The 26625-nt window shown below is 40.6% G+C and overlaps 1 protein-coding gene across 1 annotated transcript in view; it reads right to left on the reverse strand.

Annotated features, from left to right (window-relative positions):
- Positions 1–26625, reverse strand: part of RPRD1A (regulation of nuclear pre-mRNA domain containing 1A) — a 97064-nt gene that overhangs the window by 36296 nt on the left and 34143 nt on the right. The window lies entirely within an intron of this gene.

The following is a 26625-nucleotide window of genomic DNA, read 5'->3' on the forward strand; positions in this document are numbered from 1 at the left end:
TGTTTGACAAAATCCTTTCCAAACAGAAATAAGTCTAAGTAAATGGTTGAGGGGTGTCAGGGACATGACAGGGTGTTTTCAATGCCCACAGTCAAAGACCTCAAAGTGCAGATGCAAATGGTAGGTCGTTGCAGCTGCAGGGTCTGCAACATTTCAGACTGGAAACAGCAGACTGTTCCTTCAGTTTCAGAGTAGAATGCCAAAACAGTCTCCGAATTCTGGAGTAATAGCATAAGAATGAGACTCCTCAAGGATAATCTCATAAAAGGTAAGGACTGGAGTAATTCAGATGTTGTCACTGCAACTGGTGGCTCAGCCACCAGGACCATGGGCAGATCAGCCATAGAATATACTAGGGAAGACAGGGGAACATGCTTAATTCCTCTGAGGTCAGAGCCAGCAAGGAACTGAGTGGAATTGGGCCACAAAGTCTTGCATGACTGTAGTAGATACCCTAGCTGACATCACAGGGAACTTGGTCCCATGCAAAGGGGCTAGGGAAAACTCTGATGATGAGTTAGACTCTATGAACCAAGGATAACAGGATTCCAGGTTGCAGATGTCAGCACCTTCAGAAGGCATGGAACAAACGTGGCCAGATTTGTTAGAGGCAAACCAGCTGTATTACCCTAACAGAAACAGGCATGTTGCAACTGAATAGTGCTAAGACACCTAAGCAGTGGGGAGATGCTTCCTCCATTCTGCATGGAGGAGACTCCACCCAGCATATGACATCGCCTCAGTTCCACCTGGTTCAGGCCTTCGATGGTGAAAACCTATTGAAAACAGGAAATTTAAAAGGCACCCAGCAATCTATGGAAATGGAGTAGCTCCAGGTCCTCAGGCTGACTGGCCTACTTACTGAGTAAGTCTTCAGACAAAAGGGAAAGGCCTTAGGCAACACCAGAGTCTGTGGACATTTGAAAAATGCTTTGTGGCTAACTTATTATCAGAACATGGTCTGGAAAGGGCCTTTTGTGGAATAGAAGTGTTCAAAGGTCATTCCCAGGCTGGTCCAAAATTGTACAGTCCAGTGGGGTCCAGTTATGACAATTCAAAAGTCAGGTTGAGGTGAGGACACCAGTGCCAGGTAGCAATAATTGCTGTAACAATGGGTATAAGTGAGCGCTAAAAAACGAAGCCGCTGAACACAAAAGGCACCAAAAAAACCTCCAAAGATTCACATATAAAGAAAGTGCAGCGCTTGTACATTAAAACATGCAAAAATATCAAAGTGCAAGAATATGTCACTGCAAAACGCAGGTCGGGTATAGTTATACTACCCCTTATGAGTCTCAATATGTCACACAAATATAGTTCACAATCTCCCAGTGAGTTAGGTGAGGTGAAGGATCAGATGGATCCCTGTTGACATGTAGTGAAAATCAAAAGGTGATATGTGGTGATATCCAAAACTGATAAAAGATTGTGCACTCACCAGATGCACAACCAATATGCGCATGTAAGAGATAACCCCTCTTAAGGTATGGTTCCAGGATTCATCAAGGACAAGATCTGGTCAAACTCTGCGTAGTAGACCCTCCGCTGTCATGCATGGCTCTGTCCCCTATTCCACTTTATTCTGCCGATAATTGGAAGCTCACCAGAGAGCCCCAAAAAGAAACAAGGAGGCCAGAATAGCGTGATACCGCTTAAACATGCGTGCGTTTATTTCAGCAAAGAAGGGTATGGTAAAAACAATACTGACCAGATAAGAAAGTTGACCGCCGGGACCCCAGTGGTGCCGGCGGTGGTAAACATCACTGTGCCGCAGTTCCTCCCTGACGCGTTTCGTGCAACCGCACTTACTCATAGGGGGTATGCTCTGGGCCCAGAACTGCGACACAGTGACGTTTACCACCGCCGGCACCACTGGGGTCCCGGCGGTCAACTTTCTTATCTGGTCAGTATTGTTTTTAGCGGTATCACGCTATTCTGGCCTCCTTGTTTCTTTTTGGGGCTCTCTGGTGAGCTTCCAATTATCGGCAGAATAAAGTGGAATAGGGGACAGAGCCATGCATGACAGCGGAGGGTCTACTACGCAGAGTTTGACCAGATCTTGTCCTTGATGAATCCTGGAACCATACCTTAAGAGGGGTTATCTCTTACATGCGCATATTGGTTGTGCATCTGGTGAGTGCACAATCTTTTATCAGTTTTGGATATCACCACATATCACCTTTTGATTTTCACTACGTGTCAACAGGGATCCATCTGATCCTTCACCTCACCTAACTCACTGGGAGATTGTGAACTATATTTGTGTGACATATTGAGACTCATAAGGGGTAGTATAACTATACCCGACCTGCGTTTTGCAGTGACATATTCTTGCACTTTGATATTTTTGCATGTTTTAATGTACAAGCGCTGCACTTTCTTTATAGGTAGCAATAATTGTAGAGATCAGCTCTAGCAGTGATGTAGGGAAAGATCCTAATTCAAATTCAAATGAAAAGTGCTGACGAGAAAGAAGTTAGTTTTTTAATAGCTGAGCTGAAAAAGGGCATCCATAGGGCACTAGAACTAAAAGAAAAGGAAAAAAAAAAAAGCTGAGGCATGCTGGTAGTTGGATAAGAGTTATTTCTTGGCTGGCCTAGAAACGTTTGGGTTTGCCAGTGTTCATTGCACATTGGCAGTATAACCTAAAGGTCAAATACTTCCTGTGTTCCTCACTCGATGAGGAATTTATTTTAGAAAACTGCACACACATTACTAAGCATAATGAAAAATAGATTTTGGGCAAACATACACTTTACCTTAAAAATGTTAGAACAGCTTCAAATTATGCTGCAGTGTCTTACTTTTATATTTTGTATAAGGCAGCCAGCAGCCACTTTCTGATTGCATATGCTCCAGAGATGCCTGCATTTCATTTCTGATCACGCACATTTAAAATATTGAAAATTAAAACGGCAACCTTAGCCTTCCAGATTGCAATACATGGGCCCTCAGCTACTGTTCTCTGGCAAGGTGGGGGAGCCTCCACACATTTGCGGCAGTTGCCCCCGCCCTGTAACATACAAGGTGTGTCTAGAATGTAATCAGAATGAAGTTCCTTCGCTCAAAAAGGGCTCTGTGAAGGGAGAAGCTGGCCAAGGCCACTTGAGGTGGGGTGCTAGGTATATGTTACAACACTTGCATTCCAGCCCTGTCAGAGTCGAGACATTCTTTTTTGTGACACCCTGTTCAAGTGCCTCATATTAAGAAAAATGCAAGCAAGTTTGGAAAAGCAGTACAATATAAATATTTTGTGTGAATTTGGGTAAAAGTGCATCAGAAACTTTGGAAATGGTGAGGAAAACATGGAGAAGCTGCACTATCATCTGCACAAGGCTTCAAGGAAGGGTGAGAAGGTGTCGAAGACGACAACAATCAGGAAGGCCTTCTTTGTCAAAAACGGAACAGAATGTGGATGAAGTGAGGTCTGTTCTCAACCATGACCAATGGCTCACTATCAGAATGACTGCAGAAGAAACGGGAATCACCAAGCCAATTGTCCATTAAATCATGACTTTGAACATGAGAAGTGTGTGCAAAACTTGTTCCAAAGAACTTGTCACCTGATCAGAAGGAACACTGTCAACTCTTTGCGACTTTTTCAATTCCCAAAGATGAAGAAGGGTTTAAAAAGACACCATTTTGGTAGTGTAGATAATGTCCAAAGAGTCACTAGGCAGGCTCTAAACGCTGTCCCACTTGAAGACTTCCAGAGATGCTATGGAGAATGGAAAAATAGCTGGGAGCATTTTGTACACTCAAGGTACATATTTTGAAGGAGACAATGTTCAATTGTAAAATAATAAAAAAAAAATATTCTCAGTACTTTCTGGACACATCTCGTATATGTGTAGGCTTTAATGGCCTAGTTAAAGTACTTAATGGCATGTTTGCTGGTTTGTGGGTTGATCCATCTTCTCCAGTTATCAGTTCTTGTAGATGATGAAAACGAAACAAAAAGTTTTAACTTTAAAATATATTAAAAAAAAAAACATTGAAGCATATGCACTACTCTTTGACCCACTGTCATCTATTACAATGATTCAAAGCTACACTGGCAGCAGTGTTACTGCTTCATAGAGCCATTGACAGCATGCTGCAGACCTGATGGCACCATTCCTTGTAACCTACATTTGGCAAACAATTTTTTAAGCAATCTTGCAAAATGGTGTTTGGTTTTCTACAACCTTTCGTACTCAAGGTCTATGAAGCACTCTGCAGTCTAAACAGAGCAACCAAAATTATGGACAGACCTTAAAGCCCACAGCATTAAAGAATAAATTACTTTGTATGAAAAGACTATCAAATACTCACAGAGCCCAGAGCAGAAAACTACTACTAAAAACCTACTGTGATGAAAAAAAAAAATCTACCTCAGTTACCACGGATGTTCAAATATATGAAAAAAGGAAACAAAGAAAAAAACATATACATAACTCTAATGCTACCTTCTTAATTTCTTTTATTAAAAAGGTAGAAAAACAAAAGTTAAAATCAAGTGCCTACAGATCTGCTATATCACCCCAACGTGCTAATTTCAGTTCATGGATGTAATTATGCTTGGAAGATTCTATCAGCTAACAGCCTTCTTTGTGATGTGTCCTCCTTGAAGTTGGTCTGGAGGAGCTACAGCAATAAGTCCTTATCCTTGTGAATGAAGTGGATAAACCAATTTACTTTTGATCGATCTTTCTACGGTTGTTTTATTTACGCAAGGATTTTTGTAAGCATTTGAGGAACTTTTGTTTTGTTATAGAGTACCACCACTATTCCTATATGATCACTACATTCTTGTTTAATATGTTCTCTATGATTAAGTTTATATACATATTTACATTCTAGGACGTATGCATATATCCATTTAAATGGCCATTTTTGTTTTTTTAATAGGCATACCTTGATTTTAACTTGTTTTTTGTATTTTTCTAACTTTGTAATGAAAAACATTTTGTGTGTTAAGAAGGTGGTTTTGTAAGAGTTTTATACAAATGTGTGTGTATGCGTGTATATATACATACACACGGCTCAAAAAAAAGAATAAAGAAACACTTTTTAAACACAGTGTAGCCTCATCAATTAATCTCCTGAGATATTGATCTGATCAGTTAAGTAGGAGAGGGGGTTGTTAATTTCATTAACACCAAAGCAGCTTGGTGAAATACTCAGACCAGCCCATCTGCTACCAACAATCATTCCATGTTCAAAGTCACTTAAATGCCCTTTCTACCCCATTCTGATGTTTTCTTCACCTTGCTACCAAGCATTTGAAGAGGTGTACCTAATAAAGTGGCCAGTGGGTGAGTGTGTGTATATATATATATATATATATATATATACACACACACACACACACATATATACAGTGGGGATCGAAAGTTTGGGCACCTCAGCTAAAAATGTGTATTAATGTGCATAAAGAAGCCAAGGAAAGATGGAAAAATCTCCAAAAGACATCAAATTACAGATTAGACATTCTTATAAGATGTCAACAAAGGTTAGATTTTATTTCCATCATTTACACTTTCAAAATAACAGAAAACACAAAAATGGCATCTGCAAAAGTTTGGGCACCCTGCAGAGTTAATATCTTGTACTGCCCCCTTTGGCAAGTATCACAGCTTGTAAACGCTTTTTGTAGCCAGCCAAGAGTCTTTCAATTCTTGTTTGAGGTATCTTTGCCCATTCTTCCTTACAAAAGTCTTCCAGTTCTTTGAGATTTCTGGGCTGTCTGTCACGCACTGCTCTTTTAAGGTCTATCCATAGATTTTCAATTATGTTGAGGTCAGGTGATTGTGAAGGCCATAGCAAAACCTTCAGTTTACGCCTCTTGATGTAATCCCCTATGGATTTCGAGGTGTGTTTAGGATCATTATCCATTTGTAGAAGCCATCCTCTCTTTAACTTCAGCTTTTTCACAGATGGCATCAAGTTACCATCCAAAATTTGCTAAAATTTTATTGAATCCATGTTTCCTTCTACTTGTGAGATGTTCCCTGTGCCACTGGCTGCAACACAACCCCAAAGCATGATTGATCCAACCCCATGCTTAACAGTTGGACAGAGGTTCTTTTCATTCAATTCTGTGCCCCTTCTTCTCCAAACGTACCTTTGCTCATTCCGGCCAAAAAGTTCAATTTTAACCTCATCGGTCCACAGAACGTGTTTCCAAAATGCATCAGGCGTGTCTATATGTTCATTTGCAAAGTTCAAACGATGATTTTTGTGGTGAGGACGTAGAAGAGGTTTTCTTCTGATGACTCTTCCATGAAGACCATATTTGTACAAGTATCTCTTTATAGTGGAATAGTGTACCACAACTCCAGTGTCTGCCAGATCTTTCTGGAGGGATCGTGCAGTCAAACGTGGGTTTTGAATTGTTTTTCTCACAATCCTGCAAGCTGTTCTGTCCGATATTTTTCTTGGTCTTCCAGATCTTGCTTTAACTTCCACTGTTCCTGATGACTGCCATTTCTTAATTACATTCCGAACAGAGGATATTGACATCTGAAAACGCTTTGCTATCTTCTTATAGCCTTCTCCAGCTTTGTGAGCGTCAACTATTTTCAGTTTCAGTTTTCTAGACAACTGCTTAGAAGAACCCATAGTGCTGATTGTTGGGGCAAGGTCAGATGAGTCTGGGCATTTAAAACCTTTGAGATTGACATCACCTGGTCTTCCCAGACGATGATTGAGAACAATCCATGACACTGGCAGGTCTCAGCTTGGCAAAGGGGGCAGTACAAGATATTAACTCTGCAGGGTGCCCAAACATTTGTAGATGCCATTTTTTTGTTTTCTGTTATTTTGAAAGTGTAAATGATGGAAATAAAATCTAACTTTTGTTGACATATTATAAGAATGCCTAATCTGTAATTTGATGCCTTTTGGAGATTTTTCCATCTTTCCTTGGCTTCTTTATGCACATTAATACAAATTTTTAGCTGGGGTGCCCAAACTTTCGATCCCCACTGTATATATATATATATATATATATATATATACATACATACATACACACACTACTTAAAAAAAATTAAAGGAACACTTTGAAATTACATCAGATCTCAATGGGGAAAAATATCATGCTGGATATCTATACTGATATGAACTGGGTAATGTGTTAGGAACATAAGGATGTCCCATTGTTTGGTGGAAATGAAAATGATCAACCTACAGAGGACTGAATTCAAAGACACCGCAAAAACCAAAAAGTGAAAAAAGTATGCAGCAGGCTGAAATTTCATTGCAGCAACTCAAAATGGTACTCAATAGCTTGTATGGCCCCCACATACTTGTATGATGTCTGACATCGGGGCATGCTCCTAATGAGACAACGTATGATGTCCTGGGGTATTTCCTCCAAGATCTGGACCAGAGCATCACTGAGCTCCTGGACAGTCTACGGTGCAACATGGCAGTGTCCGATGGACCGAAACATGATATCCCAGAGGTGCCCTATTGGATTTAAGTAAGGCATCAGGGGGCCATTCAATGGTATAAATTCCTTCATCCTTCTGGAACTGCCTGCATTCTCTTGCCTTGTGAGGCTGGGTATTGTCTTGCACCGGGAGGAACCCAGGACCCACTGCACCAGCGTAGGGTCTGACAATGGATCCAAGGATTTCATCCAGATACCTAATGGCAGTCAGGGTGCCATTGCCTAGCCTGTAGAGGTCTGTGCATCCCTCCATGGATATCCCCAGACCATCACTGACCCACCACCCAAACGGTCATGCTGAACGATGTTACAAGCAGCATAACATTTTCCAGACCCTTCACATCTGTCATGTGCTCAGGGTGAATCTGCTCTCATCTGTGAAAAGCACAGGGCGTCAGTGGCGGGACCTGCCAATTTTGGTGTTAATGGCAAATGCCAACTGAGCTCTATGGTGCCAGGCAGTGAGCACAGGACCCACTAGAGGATGTAGGGCCTTCAGGCCACCCTCATGAAGTCTGTTTCTGATAGTTTGGTCCGAGACATTCACACCAGTGGCCTGCTGGAGGTCATTTTATAGGGCTCTTTGATTAAAAAGTGTTCCTTTAACTTTTTTGAGCAGTGTATTTAAACCTCAGTGGTAGCCCTTATAGGTAAACACATTTTTTTCACATTCTTGTAAATTACCTCTCCAATATCTTAAAAAAACTTAAATGTCAAAATAAAGGCATAGTTGCCAATCCTGCACATCTTAGGCCTCTTTCACATGGACGTTCCGAACAGGTCTGCCTGAACATTTTTCAGGCAGACCCGAGTGGAACTTCCATTCTTCTCTATGGAGAGGTGTCTGTTTACACCCGCTGACATCCAATCCGATCAGCAAAAAAGGGACGGATAGGGGTTCCAATTCCCTTTCCATCCGTCGGATCAGATGGAAATGAACAGGTGTTTCGTTTTCATCCGACTGCCCATTAAGGATAGCAAGCTGCTGTGTCTGCTCTGCAGCAGTGGAGCGGACACAGACCTGTCATCCACTTACTTAACGGGGATCAGTGGAGAGATCCCTCGTTGAGCAAGCGGATCAGCTAAACTGGTCCACCCCATGTGAATGGACCCTTAAGTAATGCTTCTCAAGCTAAGGTGCATGATTCAGGTGTTCCTAGCCCTCCTCCTACACCCTGCAGATGTCACTGGTGACAGTAGAAATCCATTTTGTAAAGTGTTTGCTACTATGGCATCTTGCCGACATTGCGAGGACTACATATTATGTGACATTATTGTGCATGCTTACGACAGTGGCATTGCCCAGAGCGGCCCCGATGCTCTTTGTTTATCCCCATAGCAATCTGTTTGCTATGGAGGCACACAGTGTCTGCATACTCCCAAGCTGTGTGTCCATGAAGCCGCACTCTATAGCCTTACACAGCAGGACATAGCACTGCCCCCCCCCCCCACTTCCTCCTCACTGCATTTGATTGACAGCCAATGGCTCCTGCTCAAGTGCTGGGTGAAGAGTTCAGAGAGGGGAGAAGAGACACAGCCATGCACAGTGCTCGATCTATTCTCCCCTCTTTCACTTCACGCAGGGAAGGGGGGTAGAAAAATAGAAAACATTTTTACCTTAAAGTGGTGGTAAAGTCCCCTTTTTTTTTATACCTAGAGGGAAGCTTATATTAAGGCTTACCTGTAGGTACAGTAAATATTTTCTAAACATGCAAGGTTTACGAGATATTTACTTTATATTTTGTTATATCCCAATCTTAGATTATTTTTATAGGGCAAGAAGATGATGTAGGTAACAAGGTGGTCTACATACACAGACCTGGTCAACAAGGTCCACAAGCCACAGAACTCAGATAACTACAGATCTAAAAGGATAGTAGAGGATTAAATGGCTCTTGGTACAAAATAGGAACTGATAATATGACTGTAACAGGGAAAGCTTCCAAATCAGTCAGAAAACATGCTGACATAGTGAATTTCAATAGCTGAGGTATGGACCTGCAGTAAAGTTTACTCGATTTGTCATATATCTGACAGGGGGAGGTGGGAATTTTTATTTTCAACAAATCTGGAGTTTTGCTATATACATAGTTACTTAGTTAGTCTGGCTCAAAAAAGACAAAAGTCCATCCAGTTCAACCATTAAAAAAAAAAAAATTTAATTCTATACCCACCGATCCAGAGAAAGGCAACCCCCCCCCCCCCCCAGCAAAGCATGATCCAATTTGTTCCTGCAGGGGAAAAAAATTCCTTCCTGATCCCCCAAGAGGCAATTGGATATTCCCTGGATCAAATCTACCTATAAATGTTAGTATCCAGTTATCTTGTGTATCCAAGAAAGAATCCAGGCCTTTTTTAAAGCAATCCACTGCGCTGGCCAGAACCAACTCTTGAGGGAGGCTATTCCACATTTTCACAGCTCTCAGTGTGAAGAAACCTTTCCATGTTTGGAGATTACATTTCTTTTCCTCCAAATGTGAAGTGCCCCCTTGTCCTCTGTGATGACCTCAGGGGGAATAACTCTACACTGGGCTCACTATATGAACCACTGATGTATTTATACATGTTGATCATATCCCCCCTTAATCTCCTCTTCTCAAGAGAGAATAAATTCAGTTTCTCTAATCTTTCCTCATAGCTGAGCTCCTCCATTCCCCTTATCAGTTTGGTTGCCCTTCTCTGTACTTTCTCCAGTTCCCCAATGTTCTTTTTGTGAATTGGCGCCCAAAATTAAACTGCATATTCCAGATGAGGTGTTACTAATGATTTGTACAGGGGTAAAATATCTCTCTTAATACGAGAGGATTTTGCTCATTTTAGAAACTGCAGCTTTGCATTGCATGCAATTATTAAGCTTGTGATCTACCAAAACTCCCAGATCCTTCACCATTGATTGCACTAGTTATACCCCCCCTAGTATGTATGATGCATGAATATTCTTAGCGCCCAAGTGCATAACCTTACATTTATCAACATTAAACCTCATTTGCCACATAGTTGCCCAATTAAACAGTGCATTGAAGTCAGCTTGTAAGTTGGAGACATCCTGTAAGGACGTTATTCCACTGCACAGCTTGGTGTCATCTGCAAAGACTGAAATGGGATTTTTAATTCCAGACCCTATATTGTTTATAAATATATTAAAAAAGAAGGATCCCAACACTGAACCTTGAGGTACAACACTGACAACCCTAGACCATTCAGAATATGAATCATTAACCACTACTCTCTGAATACAATCTTTTAGCTAGTTTTCTATCCATTTGTATATAAATTTTTCCAAGGCTGTAAACTTTACCTTACACATTAGCTGTGTGTGGGGAACTAAATCAAATGCTTTTGCAAAATCTAAGTATACCACGTCCACAGCCACTTCTCTGTCAAAGGTTTTGCTCAGCTCCTCATAAAAACAAAACAGATTTGTTTGACAACTCTTGTTTTTCATGAATCCATGCTATCTGTTGCTTAAAATATTTTTTTTCTAGAAAGAACTTATCTATGTGGTCTTTTATTAAACTCTCCAGTATCTTTCCAACTATAGAAGTTAAACTAACAAATCTATAATTATTTGGTAAATAATTTGACCCCTTTTTAAATATCGGCACCACATTGGCCTTATGCAAATCCAGTGGTACTATGCCAATTATTAAAGAGTCCCTAAAAATTAAAAACAATGACTTTGAAATGACAGAGCTCAATTCTTTAAGGACCCGTGGGTGTATGCCATCCAGTCCAGGTGCTTTATTCAGTATACATATTTTTGGATCATATCAATTGTGAGCCAATGTGGATCATCTGGAGCGGTAAATACCATGCCCATTATGGACAAGAGCTCCCCCATGCTCCTTTGTATACACAGAGCTGAAGAAGGTATTTAATACATTTGCCTTCCCTTCGTCCCATCACCCACTCTAGATTATTTTGTAAAGGGCCTACATGCTCGGACCGGACCTTTTTACTATTATTATATTTAAAGAATGTTTGAGGGTTTGTTCTGCTATCTTTTGCAAATGATGTTCATTTTACATTTTTTCGGCCTTTATTTCCTTTTTGCATATTGTTATATTCTTTGTAATGTTTAAATAATGAGTGTTTCTTGTGTGTTGCCGTAACCCACATAGGTTTGAATTTTAGCTTTTTAAACTTGTTGCCCATGGGAATATATTTTGCAATGTGTTCATATGCAGTCTTTTTGCTGAACTCACATTTCTGTGTTGTGTTTATCGATGCCAATATTCCCCCTCCGTTTAAGTCTTGGAAAGCAGCTCCTAGCCTTGGAAAATTAGCTCTTAAAATTGAGCATTTTTTTTCCCCGTATGTGCTTGCTGTTCACAGCGAATAATAAATGAAATCATGTTATGGTCACTGCTACCCAGATGTTCTTTTAAATGGACATTCGTAATAAGCTCTGCATGGTTTGAGATTACCAGGTCCAGTAGATCATCATTCCTAGTTGGGGCCTGTACCATAAAATTATCCTGAAGTAGGTTTAAAAATGTTTGCCCTTTAACTGTTCCTGCAGTACCATTACTCCAGTCAGTTTCTGGGTAGTTAAAATCCTCCATTATCATCACTGTCCCAGCCCTTGCAATCTGTGCAAGGAGCAGAGTCTCCACCTCCTCATTAAAAGTGGGAGGCCTATATCAAACTCCCAAGATTACCATTGGAGTACGCACCCCCATGTGCAGTTCCACCCATAATGCTTCAGCCTCATCACACTCTCCATCAACTAGGTCCTCTTTCACACTCGCTCTGAGATGACTTCTCACATACATACAGACACCACCACCTTTCCCATTTACCCTGTCTCTCTGAAAGAGAATATAGCCAAGAATATTAATGGCCCAGTCATGTGAAGACTAAAGCCAAGATTCAGCAATACCAATTAAATCATAGTTTTGTTCATGCCCCAAAGCTTCCAACTCACTTATTTTGCTTGGCAGACTTCTGACATTGGTGAATAAACACTTTAATGCATTGACACCTTGTGCACACGTATTTTGCATTTTTTTATTCTCATACAAATGGTACCAATTCCAATGGTTGTTTGCAACATGGGAACCTTCTTACCATCTGCCATAGCCCTCCCTTCATTCCACCCACCAATAAGAACTGACCCCTGTCTGATCTGTCTACCCCATTATAATCCAATTCTCTCTCCCCCCTCAATCCTAGTTTAAATACTCCTCTAGCCTCCCCATAAACCTCTCCCCCCACACAGCAGACACCCTTCAATTTAGGTACAAACCATTTCTAGCATATAGGTTGCACCCCAATGAAAATTCACCCCAGTGCTGTAGAAACCCAAATCCTTCCCTCTTATACCAGGTCTTTAGCCATGCATTGAGTTCTCTAATCCCCCCATCTTTCCTGAGTTGCACATGGTACAGGTAATATTTCAGAGAATATCACCTTGGAAGTCCTTCCCTTCAACTTGCAACCTAGTTCTTTAAATAGATTCTTAAGGAGCCTCCACCTTCCATGTATTTTGTCATTGGTTCCAACATGGACCAAGGCAACTGGGTCATGCCCAGCCCCTCCCAGTAATTTATCAACCCAGTTCACCACATGCCAAACCTTAGCACCAGGGAGACAGCAAACCATTTGGTTGAGGCGAGCCTGGCGACAAATTATTCTGTAGTTCTGATTATAGAATCCCCTACTACCAACTGTCTAGGCCTTCCTGCACTACCCTCACCACCTTTTCCAGATGGTCTATCCTCACAGCTATTAGGAATAGCAGTGACATCCAGGGCTGCCAGCCCTGAGCTTGCCACCCCCCCACATCTTCACCCAACTTGGCAAATCTGTTTGGGTGCACAAACCCAGGGCTGACCTTCCTTTTCTGTGAACCCCTACCACTCCCTCTTGTTACAGCAACTCATCTCCTTACCTAATAATCCTGATTAGGCCCTCCATATCAATTCCATTAGCTACCTGCTCAGGGAGCAGAAAACCCCTTTCAAAGTTGTCGGTTCCACCCAGTCTTGCAGCTTGCTCCTCCAGATCTCTAATGCGAGCTTCCAGAAGGGCAAACCACTCACATCTGTTGCAGCAGTATCCATCCTGGAGCCATTGCTCCATTGTTGCATACATGTGGCACTGCAAAAAAAAACTTCAACCTAGCTAGCACTCATATCCCAATTACAATATTAATATTACTAATAAGAAGACTGCTGTTTTCCACTCCAGTGTTTTAACTCCTTAGTCAAAGGTCCAGCAAGCAAAATACAGGCAAGCTCAAGGATGAGCAAGCTCAGAGTGAGCTCTACAGCAAGTTATATAGGGCCTGGAGCACCTGTGACCAATTAACCCCTCCCCTTAATTAGCAGACTGAAGAAAGGAAAGGAATAAGAAAAAAATGCTATTTAAAAAGGGACAGAAAAAGTGATTTGAAAAAGTAAAAGCTTTTAGTAAGACCCAAAAGAAGAAAATAACTACAAGCACCAGCAAAGTAAAAGTTTTTTGCTCTCCATTCAAAATTTCCCACTCTTTAGCTATCAGCCAGAAAAAAGTGCCAGGCCCAAATGTGTGCTCTACAGCAAGTTATATAGGACCTGGAGCACCTGTGACCAATTAACCCCTCCCCTTAATTAGCACACTGAAGGAAGGCAAGGAAAGGAAGAAGAAAAAAAAAACGCCATTTAAAAAGTGACAGAAAAAGTGATTAAAAAAATTAAAAGCTATACAAAACCTTTCATGAGAGAAATAGCAATGGCTGTCATTGAACTGCAGTTATTCCAAGTTAGTGACTAGAAGAGTTGGCATGAGAGCTAGAATGACAACTGGGGAACCAGAATTAGCAAAATATGCCAGCAATGGTCTATATTGTTCTCTCAGCAAAGGTTTTTTTCAGAACACTTGCTCAACATCTGATTTAAAGAAACCCATTAACAGCAAATAATTTTGACCCTTACTTTCACTCAACTGTGTACCTTCCAACATGCAGATATCGATGAAATGTCAGTTCTTTGTGCTACTACACTAGAACAGCTTTTTGTTGTTGACGCTGATATATGTATCAGAAGATATTTCAAACACAAGTTAAAATACAGAAAAACCTAACGGCTCCCCCTTTTTTTTGTGATCTCAGGTGGCAAAACAGTGCATTACCACTCTATAAACAGAAAGCAACTGTGACAACTGCTTTTGTCCCCTCATGTTAGCACAAGGCCTCATGCACACTGAGAACCTCAAAAACATTTTTTGAGGTACAGCAGTTTTCAGAATCAAAAATGCAGTAATAAACCATGTTTTTGCAGGCGCATGTGATAATGCATTATTGTATTGGCCCGAAATTCTGGCCATTAGAATACATTAACAAGCACTCATGCATGTTATTTTGCTTTTGAGTGTTTTTTTTTTTTTTTTGTAGGCTCAAAAGCACGTCTCCTGAATGCACAAGTTCTGGGTTTATTGTTTCTGCCTATAAACTCATGAAAATGCCTATAGTGTGCATGAACACATATAGGGGGAAAATTATTTGAGCCCCTGCAGATTTGCCCACTTACAGAGAAATGACGGGTCTATACTTTTTTATCATAGGTGTATTTTAAAATGATAGAAACAGAATATGAACCAAAAATCTAGAAAAAACACAAAACAAATGTAAATTGAGTTGCAGCTCAGTGAGTAGACTAAGTATTTGATCCCCAAGCAAAACATGACTGTGCTTGCCAACAAGGGTTTCTCCACCAAGCACTGAGGTGAGACCTTTCTTGTAGTTGGTTACCAGGTTTGCACACATCTCAGGAGGGATTTTTGGTTCACTCTTCTTTACAGATCTTCTCTAAACCCTTAAGGTTTCTTGGTTGTTGCTTGGCAACTCGAAGTTTCAGCATCCTTCATACATTTTCTATAGTATTAAGGTCTGGAGACTGGCTAGGCCACTCCATGACCTTAATTTACTTCTTTTGAGCCACTCCTTTGTTGCCTTGGCTGTATGTTTTGGGTCACTGTCATGCTGGAAGACCCATCCACAACCCATCTTCAGTGTTCTGGCTGAGGGAAGAAGGTTCTCATCCAAGTTTTTACAATACATGGCCCCATTCATTGGCCCCTCAATACAGCAAAGTCGGCCTGCACCTGTAGCAGAGAAACAGCCATAAAACATAATATTTCCATCTCTGTTCTTGATGGTAAGGATGGTGTTCTTACGGTCTTAGCATTTTTCTTCCTCCAAACACAGAGAGTTGAGTTAATGCCAAAGAGCTAAATTTTGGTCTCATTTGACCACAGCACCTTCTCCCAATACTCTGAAGTTTGAATTATTTAGATGTTCAATGGCAGACAGGCCTGTATATGTGCCTTGTTGAAGAGGGGGACCTTGTGGGCACTGCAGGATTTCAATCCATGACAGCATATTGTGTTACCAAAGGTTTGTTGGGGCCTGTGGTCCCAACTGCCTTGAGATCATTCACAAGCTCCTCCCGTGCAGTTCTGGGCTGATACCTCACTTTTCTCATGATCAGCCTTACCCCATGAGGCGAAATCTTGCATGGAGCTCCAGACCAAGGGCGATTAATGGTTATTTTGTATTTCTTCCATTTGTGAATAATCACTCCAACAGTTGTCTCCTTCTCACCAAGCTTCTTGCTGATAATCTTGTAGTCCATTCCAGCCTTGTGCAGGTCTACAATCTTGTCCCTAATGTCCTTTGACAGCTCTTTGTCCCATGATGGTAAGGTTTGAATGGAAGAAAATGATTCTGTGGACAGGCATCTTTCATACACATACATTGTCGTTAGGAACACCTTGTCAAACTCACAGGACTAATCTGTGAACCACATGAGCACATAGCCAGTCTGTGGCAGCCAGAATTACTAGTGGTTGGTAGGGAATCAATTATTTTACTCACTGAATTACAACTCAATTTATAACATTTGTATCATGTTTTTTTTTTTCTGGATTATTGGATGATAGTCTGTCTTTATGATTTAAAATACACCTATGATAAAACAAAATATAAACCCTTCATTTCTTTGTAAGTGGGCAAACTTACAAAATCTGTAGGTGATCAAATAATTATTTTCCAAACTATAGGTTAACATGCAGGGGAGTTAGCCAGAGAAAAATAAAAGCTCAAATGGCTGCAAGAGTGGCTTTTTTGAGAGGCAGTGTGGATGAGGCCTCAAGGACACTTTTTATACTCATCTCAATGTATTGGTTTTATCAATATGTACAGGCTTTTAATGAAATTCCTGACTCAGGTACAAAAAATGTATATGTAAAACTATAAACTGATAATGTTTATATTTATTTTACACTATGGGGTTGGGGGTAGGGCTATGGGGTTAGATTGTGCTATATCATGGAATGATTTTTTGCTGGAATGTAGGGTGAAAGAATGGCTAACAACAAAGGCCTGTTCTTGTAAATTACCATTGAAAAGCATTTTTTGTTTCCCCCCCTTCAGTCCTGAAGCCAGCTATCTACCCTGTAATCTAAATGTAAGATTTCACATGCAACTATTTTCTGCACACAGCAAGACAGCTTGAGGTGGAAATGCAGGGCAAAGACTTATTTAAAGTAGGCAGCATGTACAATATTTTAGATCTAATTTTATAAACGAGAGACAGTACACTAGTTTTGGATGTTATGTTTTATTGTTTTACAGCAGGGCTGGCATGGTAATGAAGACATCCTTGTGGAAGATATGTCCATATCCTGTAATAAAATCTAGAAGAGGTTAAAAAAAAGCCACAAATTTAAGATCATTACATTCTCAATACTTACCATTTCAACTGCAAAGTCATGCTAGATACAAATGAAGATGTGTGCAAACCAATGGAGACTACTGGAGTAACAAATATCCTATATTTCATAGCAGTACTCAATATTAAAAGTACTACACACAATGTATGTACACTATTATCTTCTATTTTAACCAAAATTAGTACCTTCAAATGGCTTAATCAACTGCTATTCCCTAAATGAGTGGTAATCTTTGTTACAACCTGAAAGGCTTTCTATAATTTATCCCATTATATACACCATGTATGGCTTTCTATAATTTATCCCATTATATACACCATGTATGGCTTTCTATAATTTATCCCATTATATACACCATGTATGGCATGTCTTTTTGCTGATGACACAAAGATGTGCAATAGAGTTGATATCCCTGGAGGTGCCTTTAACATGGAACATAATTTGACATCACTGAAAGATTAGTCAAAACATTGGAAACTGCAGTTCCAGGATTCTAAATGTAAAAAATTGCATCAAATGGGAAAAATTATCCCTTGATAGAGTATATAATATTGGGGGTACAACGGTGGCCAGAACTATAGAGTAAAAATGTTGAGGGTACTTATTTTTAGATGGTTGTAAAATGAACAAACAGTGTGGCCAGGCAGTGAATAGAATTTTAGGGTGTATAACTAAAGGGATCACCAACAAGAGGATAGAGAACATGTTCCTATTCTAAATAAAGTTTAACTAGAGTTCTGTGCCTGGTTCTGGAGACTTCACTTACAAGATATTGAAAACTATTGAGAACAAAGTCAGAAAAAGGGCAACTTAATTGGTAAAATGGCTGTGGCAATAAAACAGGAGGAGAAACTGCAGGAACTTACTATGTAGTAAAGTCTTGAAGTTAAAAAGGGAAAGGGGGGACAGGATTGAAACCTTTAAATACATTAACAGCGTGAATATGGTTCAGGATGGCAGCAATTTCAATATGAAGCAAAGATAAAGAACATGGTGAAATGACCTCAAACTAGGAGAACAGTTCAAAATGAATGTTAGAAAGTATCATTTTGTAGGGTTTATGCTTGGAATAGTCTTCCATCAAAGGTAGCAAGTGTGACAACAGTATATGGATTCAAAACATGCCTTGGACAAACCTAGATCTACTTAAAAAAAAAAAAAATGGGGCAAACTTGGACAACTTAAACTTTTTTCTACCGCCACTCTTCTACTTTACCATGTTTAAAGTATGTTAATCCAAAATCTATTTTTAGGATGCTTAGCATCGTGTCTCACTGTAAACAGTTCTCCTTAAGCCAAACTCTGGGAAAAGTAAATATCCTTCACTGCAGTGGGGCTGCACTCACACTGCAAGGGTTAAATGCTTGTTTATGTCTAAGGGACCAAGAAAAGCAATTTTACTTACCAGATCCTCCAAGCTGCAATATTAGTACTCACAACCGGTTATCTCCTTTGTTCCTGTGTGAGGACACCAAGGAATATTCCACTGCCAGAACACAGGAGAGCGCCGTCTCCCAGGGGTGGTGGGGGTGGTAGTGGCGGGGGGTTGTGGATGGTTGATTTAAATAAAACTGGAGCTAAAACTGGGCTTTAAGAAATTATTTTTTGTGGATCTGTTATGAAGTTTCTTACCTAAAGATCCTGTCAGAAACATTAGCTACCTGCCAACTCTAAGCTACTGTCTCACATTTAGCAGCAGCATTGTCAGGCAGTGGCTAAGCATTGTCAGCCTACATTAGGAAGCGTTACTACTGGCAGGATCTCCAGATCAGAAACTTTGCAACAGATTCACACAAAATAGTTTACTAAAGAAAACAGTATAAATTTGGCAGAATTTCTCACTGCATGGAGTTTACATACATTTTAAAGTGAGTTTAATAAAAGTGTCATATATAGATTTGGCGGGCATATTATTATTTCAGGTACTTATATATCACCGTCAATTTATGCAGCGCTTCACATATATATTGTACATTCACATCAGTCCCTAACCCTCAAGGGGCGTACAAGCTAAGGTCCCTAACTCACATTCATACATACAGGTACTAGAGCCAATTTAGACGGGAACCAATTCACCTACCAGCATGTCTTTGGAGTGTGGGAGAAAACCGGAGTACCTGGAGGAAACCCACGCAGGCACAGGGAGAACATGCAAACTCCAGACAGGTGGTGCCGTGGTTGGGATTCGAACCAACGACCCTAGTACTGCCAGGCGGAAGTGCTAACCATTTAGCCACTGTGCTGCCCCCGTGCTTGCAGAACTAATTGGATTTCTTGTGGTTCAGTGGAAACCCTGTAAACCAAGAAGCTCTGATAAGCAAGCAATAGTCACTGGATCCACCAGATACCTGCTCACCAGTTTCAGAGCCCTGAAAAATTAGGTGGGTTTTAGATTCTGAAAATAACACCCAGCTTCCAAGGGTACAAAGAAGTCAGACCTGAGCATTGTGTTGCTTTAAGCTCAAAGCCCCAGAATACTCAACAACCACAATCCTGTATGTTTAAAATTGTGCCTGTAGCTCAGAAAGGTACACAAGCTACTTTTGAAGCAGAATGGGGCAGTTTTGGCCTCTTAGACTTCAATGGACACATCTGAAAATGAACAAATTGTCAAAAGTGTCTAAACAACCATCTCCACCTCCTAAAAAACTAACTTTTCATTGACACTAAAAATAAAAATGAATACTGCAAAGAAAAAAAACATGATGGTGTAAATGCAGCTTTAAAGTGGTAGTAAAGTCCATCCTGCTGTTATACCTACAGGTAAGCCTATAATAAGGTTTACCTGTAGATACAGCATATATCTCCTACACGGTGACCGTTTAGGAGATATTTACCTAAGTAGCAACCAGTGACGTCATGGTGCATGAGCACTGCGCTCTGCATGGATGATGCCAATACAGGGGAGTGATGTCATCTCAGCTCGGCCATTCAAGTGGCAAAAGCCACAGAACCCGGAAAGACGACTAGGTGAAGATGGGCTCATTATGACACTACCTGCACTGGCCCAATTTTTACTTTTTTATTTTTGTTTACTATCGCTTTAAACTGATAGGCAGGCACCCAAAATGTACCGGCTATCCCATACAAGTGGTTTTTAAACAACTTATGTTTACAGGTTTATTTTAAAGCAGAACTGCAGCCAAAAATAAGATAAAAATGATCTATGCTCCCCCTCCCAGCCCCCCTAATACTTACCTGAGCCCCAGCAATGTGCATGAGAGCCTTGGCTCTCTGGGGACTCTCCTCACTGGCAAATGGCTCCCACTGCTGTCAATCAAAGCCAGTGAGCCAATGAGGAGAAAGAGAGGGGATGGGGACGGCTCGATGTGTGAATGGAGTTGCAGAGCAGCTTGAGAGCAAGCCTGCTTGGGTGCCCCCATAGCAAGTGGTTTGCTCTAGGGCAGGGGTGGGCAAACTGCGGCTCTCCATCTGTTGTGGAACTACATTTCCCATGAGGCATTGCAACATTACAAAATTGATAGTTACAGCTATAACTTGCAGAGGCATGATGGAACTTTTGGTCCTGCAACAGCTGGAGAGCCGCAGTTTGCCACCCCTGCTCTAGGAGCACTCATCAGGATGGAGGAGCCTGAAGCGCTGGCGGGGGACCTGAGAAGAAGAGGATCTGGGCTACTCTGTGCAAAACCACTGCACAGAGCAGGTAAGTAACATGTTTTTTTTTTTTTTTTTAAATTGCCTTTAATATCACTTTAATCTGATGGCAAGCATCAGTGGACCCACTTCCCTTAAGCCCGGGTCAACCTGGACCCACTCCAACCTTTATAAATCCTACTTCAATTTAGCTCAGGAGCCACTCCAGCTTATGACTGAACAGGGAAAGGAGAAACTGCATTGTTATGAGTTCATCTCTCTGTCACTCTGTTTTCTCTTCCTATCAGCATGCTTCTTGTTTGGATATTTATGCTGTTTCTTCCTCTCACACTTCAACTCGGTCATATAGGGACTTCAAGAGGGGGATACCATACCAAAGCCAAGTACTTACAATGTTATATAAAAAAATACATTTAATGATGGACAAGGGTGCATTATTTTGCGACTTTTATATTTGCCCAGAGTTCAGTTTTAAAAGAAGACCATAACTTAGCAATATGTTTGCCTATGGTGATGGTGATCTAAAAAAAAACAAAAACAAAAAAAAAACCGAACATTCCCTGCACTAGTTTTTTGAAGCAAAACATGTTGCGGTTGTCACTCTGGATGAATGGTTATACATGGTAATTTATGTTAAAGCCGAACGCTGGCACAGAGATTTTGCAAAGTTGATGTGTAAACAAATGTTACCTTGATTGCTTTGGAGTGCTTAAAAGACATTGGTCTTTCTACGAGATCGTTCAGTTTCCACGGTTCTTCTTGCCCGATCTAGGCACAGGCCGCAGTTCTGGCGTTTCTCTACCCCTCCCCTCTTCATTATTCACAAAAGGACAAGGCCCCAGACTGCAATATGCAAATAGTCAAAGGGAGAGGGAGTGGAAAAATTACACCAGACCCGCAGTGATCATGTCAGGAGTGAGCCAGAAGTACAGCAGGAGCTATACTATTCGACAGAAAGACCAGCATTAAATTTAAAGTGCTCTGATAATGTATTATAACTGAGGAGAGGTAACCTGTGTTTGCACAACAAAATATCTGTCATGAATTGGATTGGTAATACACCTTGTCATGCACTTTAACCACTTGGGAAAGGATAACATTTTAATATGCTGACACACCATCCCTTAAAGCGGTAGTAAACACCGCTTGGTGACTTGTACCTACAGGTAAGCTTTATCATCAGGAATATCTCCTAAACGTGCATCGATCTGGAGCTGCATACAAGACTGAGAACTGATCGATCAAAAGACAGGCGATTGCTCAGTTCACGGTCTTTAGTGAGCAGAGAGCCAGTCATCGTCTCTCTGTTCTGCCCTTCCATCGCTCACTGGAGCGCCACCTATGCAGTGGCCTGAGAGGCTGAGCCAGCTGCCAATCAGGAATCTGGAGGGATCCCAACATTAAAGTCAGGATCCTTCCAAAGTATGGAATGAGTCAGGGACGTCAGGCGACAGCGCAGTCCATGGCTTGACAAATGCCAGGTTGCATGGCGACTAGAAATTGCATCCTGTTACCTGGGTTCACACACGGCCTCCCACAGATTTCAATGCAAAAACTCCTCTCAATAGCAATCCTATGTGAAAATTTATCTCCGCACGCCACTCTGCTCTATCACTTGCGAGTTTGGAATGCACAGCTACAAACTCACACAGGACCCTTTTCGTAATGGCACTCAAAACACAATACGTGTGGATTGCATCGGTGTGAAACACCTCAATAGGAACACATAATAAATTAGTTGGGTGCAATGTATTCTTAAACAGCTCTGATGCAACAGGTAGATTAATCCTCCTGGTGCAGTAAAAGTACAGATAAAGCGGATAAGTTAAAAAGAAAAAAAAATAATGTGTATGGAGGAACCGACAGAGCATGATGTCATATCCGCCCTGGAGCCACGAGGTAGCCCGGCGGCCATTTTAACTAAGGGGGGGACCTCTGGATTCAGCAGATACCTTAATCCTTCCACCTATTGATATCTTCACAGCCTACATTATATGCGCATTTTCAATGCACTTCCGGTGAGTGCGCACTTTTACTACTTACAGATGTCACAAGTTCATCTGCTGCTGGTTTTCACCTTTTGAAAGTTTATTTTAATTGAACTTTTTATATACTGACATTTTGCATTTACTTACTAAGATTTTATGGCATATTTTTATTTCTATTGGTTTATATCATTTTGCATTATATTACCATAGCGCTACACCCATTTTCTGTCATAACACGTGTACTTCTTAGCAATTAAAGAAACTGAGAGGATAAAGAAAAACATGATGATGATAGAATTACTTTTAATTCTTCTGTTCTATACATGGGTGATTTGTCACATTATGGCAGTTCAGCAGAGAATTTCGATCCATCTATAGGCAGGCTGGTTGCACTGAATTCCATCTATTGATTAACTTCAGTACAACCAGTTTGTCAGGATTTTTTTTTTTTTTTTAATATATAGTCACTTTGGGCTATAGCAACTGGCAGTGATCATTGTATTCTGATGGCTGGGAAACCTCACACTGTCAGAATACAAAAGCTCCGCAAGAGGGATTCCCCCATCAACACTGAATGTGTTGATGGGGGAATCACAGGCTGCAGGAAAGAGAATTGCTTAATGTATAGCCTGATTAAAAATTATAAAGTGTTGTCCATCTTATTTGCATATTGTATTGACTTGAATAATGACCTGTGCTGATCATAGGCATAATTACAGTATTTTCAGCTCTTTTTAAATGGTTTACAAAATATTTGCTGCATGATGGTTCCAAACATCTATTTAATTTGCAATACTACCTTCTAACATTACCTGTGATGTTAAAAAGTGTTATTTGTTTTAAATGCGAAGTAAACATTCATACAATAGATACCCAAACACTTCTGTGGGACCATCTCTCAAGTGCTTTGCAAAGGGCCAGGGCATGGGAGTCCATCTTGTTTGAAAGCTTACTTACCATCTAGTAGTCTTGCATGAAATTATACATTTATTTTTAGAGTAATACACTTAATCTACTTGTGGAAATGCAATTTTTTCTTCCCCCAGAATTAATTTTTTTTTTTAGTACTTCTTAGTCTACAACTGTGCTATGCATATTAAGCACCAAAGTCCCATATCTATTCAGTATCTAAAATGTGACATGGAATTAGGTCAGGACCAAATTGCAGAAGCACACCAAACTAGATAGATTTAACCGTCCAAATACAAACACGATTGGCCTACCTTACTAAAATGTGTTAATACACCCTCAAACATTGTGTTATTCCAATTAACCCCTGCATGCTGGTTGCAAGCATCTATTTAAATTACCTTCTAACATTGCCAGTGTTAATTTGCTAAAACACCAAGTAAACTTTCATGCAATAGATTTCCAGACTTCTGTGGGACCATATCCTGAGTGTTTTGGAAGCGGCAGTGCATGGGAATTCATCTTGTTTGAAAGTTTACTTTCCCTTTACCAGACTTGCATGAACTTATATAGTGGACATAAAAAGTCTACACACCCCTGTTAAAATGTCAGGTTTCTGTGATATAAAAAAATGGGACAAAGATAAATAATTTAAGAACTGAAATCTTTTAGGTGGAGGGAAGTAAGAATAAAAACACTAAAAAAATATGGTTGCATCTTGACTTGGCAATATTTGCCCACCCTTCCTTGCAAAAACACTCCAAATCTGTCAGATTACAAGATTACATCTCCTGTGCACAGCCCTCTTCAGATCACCCCACAGATTTTCAATCAGATTCAGGTCTGGGCCATTCCAAAACTTTAATTTTCTTCTGGAGAAGCCATTCCTTTGTTGATTTGGATGTATGATTTCGGTCGTTGTCATGCTCAAAGATGAAGTTCCTCTTCATGTTCAGCTTTCTAGCAGAAGCCTGAAGGTTTTGTGCCAATATTGACTGGTATTTGGAACTGTTCATAATTCCCTCTACCTTGACTAAGACCCCAGTTCCAGCTGAAGAAAAACATCCCCAAAGCATGATGCTGCCACCACCATGCTTCACTGTGGGTATGGTGTTCTTTTGGTGATGTGCAGTGTTGTTTTTGCGCCAAACATATCTTTTGGAATTATGGGCAAAAAGTTCAACCTTGGTTTCATCAGACCATAACACATTTTCCCACATGCTTTTGGGAGACTTCAGATGTGTTTTTGCAAAATTTAGCCAGGCTTGGATGTTTTTCTTCATTTTTCTCTACCCCACAGCCCAGACATATGAAGAATATGGGAGATTGTTGTCACATGTACCACACAGCCAGTACTTGCCACATATTCCTGCAGCTCCTTTAATCTTGCTGTAGGCCTCTTGGCAGCCTCCCTGACAAGTTTTTGTCTCATCTTTTCATAAATTTTGGAGGGAAGTCCAGTTCTTGGTAATGTCACTGTTGCACCATATTTTCTCCACTTGATGAGGACGACTGTCTTTACTGTGTTCCATGGTATATCTAATGCCTTGGAAATTCTTTTGTACCCTTTTCCTGACTGATACCTTTTAACATGGAGATCCCTCTGATGCTTTCGAAGCTCTCTGCGGACCATGGCTTTTGCTGTAGGATGCGACTAAGAAAATGTCAGGAAAAACCTACTAGAACAGCTGAACTTTATTTGGGGTTAATCAGAGGCACTTTAAATGATGGTAGTTGAACGTATTCCTATTTAACATGATTTTGAATGTGATTTCTTAATTCTGAACATAGCTACATCCCCAGTTACAAGAGGTTTGCACACTTATGCAACCACATTATTTTAGTATTTTATGTTTTACTACCCACCCAAAAGAGGTTTGTGTTTCAATTGAGTTGTACAGTTTATAGGTCACATTAAAGATGGAAAAAGTTGTGAATATATTTTATCTCTGTCTCATTTTTTTACATCACATACACCTGACATTTTAACAGGGGTGTGTAGACTTTATATCCACTGTATTTTTTTATTTTTTTTTTTTTAGGAAATTTTCCTGTCCCATAGCCAAAATAGAAAGTAGAAAGTGAGAGGAAATTCCTCGACAGTGAGGGAATCCTGTTAGGTCATCAAGGTAGCCAGAACTAGCATCCTCAGAAGATTTCCCCTTTATTAGCGTTCTGATGTTAACCCAATATTTGGGATTTACTTTTACTTTCGATTATAATGGTAAAGATGACAAATGGAGAGAGTGAATCTCCCTAAGCCCTGGTTCACATCTGCCCAGTTGGGCGGGCTGCAATTTGCGCACACATGAGAGCCCATTCACTTGAATGGACTCCGGTGTCACGGGACATGAAGGGAAGAAGTCCTTGCACTACTTGGGAAACCTCAGCCCACACGGGAACCGAGGTTCCCAGTACGGTTGCAATTTCCAGTGTGGGTGGCATGCCATTACAATTAATGGCAGCCGCCCGCGGGTCCCGCATTCCTCTGTGTGGGTGGTGCGGCTGCAGGCATTTGGACGGGTCCCGCAGCGGCACCACCCGCATAGATGTGGAACTGAGGGTCAAGTGGGCACATACAACAATAAAAACTGACAGGTGTTCTAAACCCTTTCCACTCTAACCAAAACTAGGGGGGGAAAAAAAATGTTCCCTATAGTTACACGATAAAACTACCTTTGTAGCAACGAACTAACATTTACCTCCAAGTTATTTGGCTATCATTTTTTTTTTTTCAATCAAAGGCTGTCTAAAATCTTGTCAAAAAATATACGATTAGGCTACTTTCACACTGACCTGCAGCAAAAACACAGCAAAAATGCATAGGCATTTTTACCATGCTTTCTGAGCATTTTTAAAGGATACATGACTTAAAAACTGCACCAAAAACGCTTCTCAGAGGAGTTTTTGAGATGCTTTTCAGGAGTTTTCCATTGATTTCAATAGGAAGAGGCATTTATG

This window comes from Staurois parvus, unplaced genomic scaffold (genome assembly GCF_062004578.1).
Source record: "Staurois parvus isolate SC_StPar_1 unplaced genomic scaffold, SC_StPar_1.0 ptg000468l, whole genome shotgun sequence".
Classification (NCBI taxonomy): domain Eukaryota; kingdom Metazoa; phylum Chordata; class Amphibia; order Anura; family Ranidae; genus Staurois; species Staurois parvus.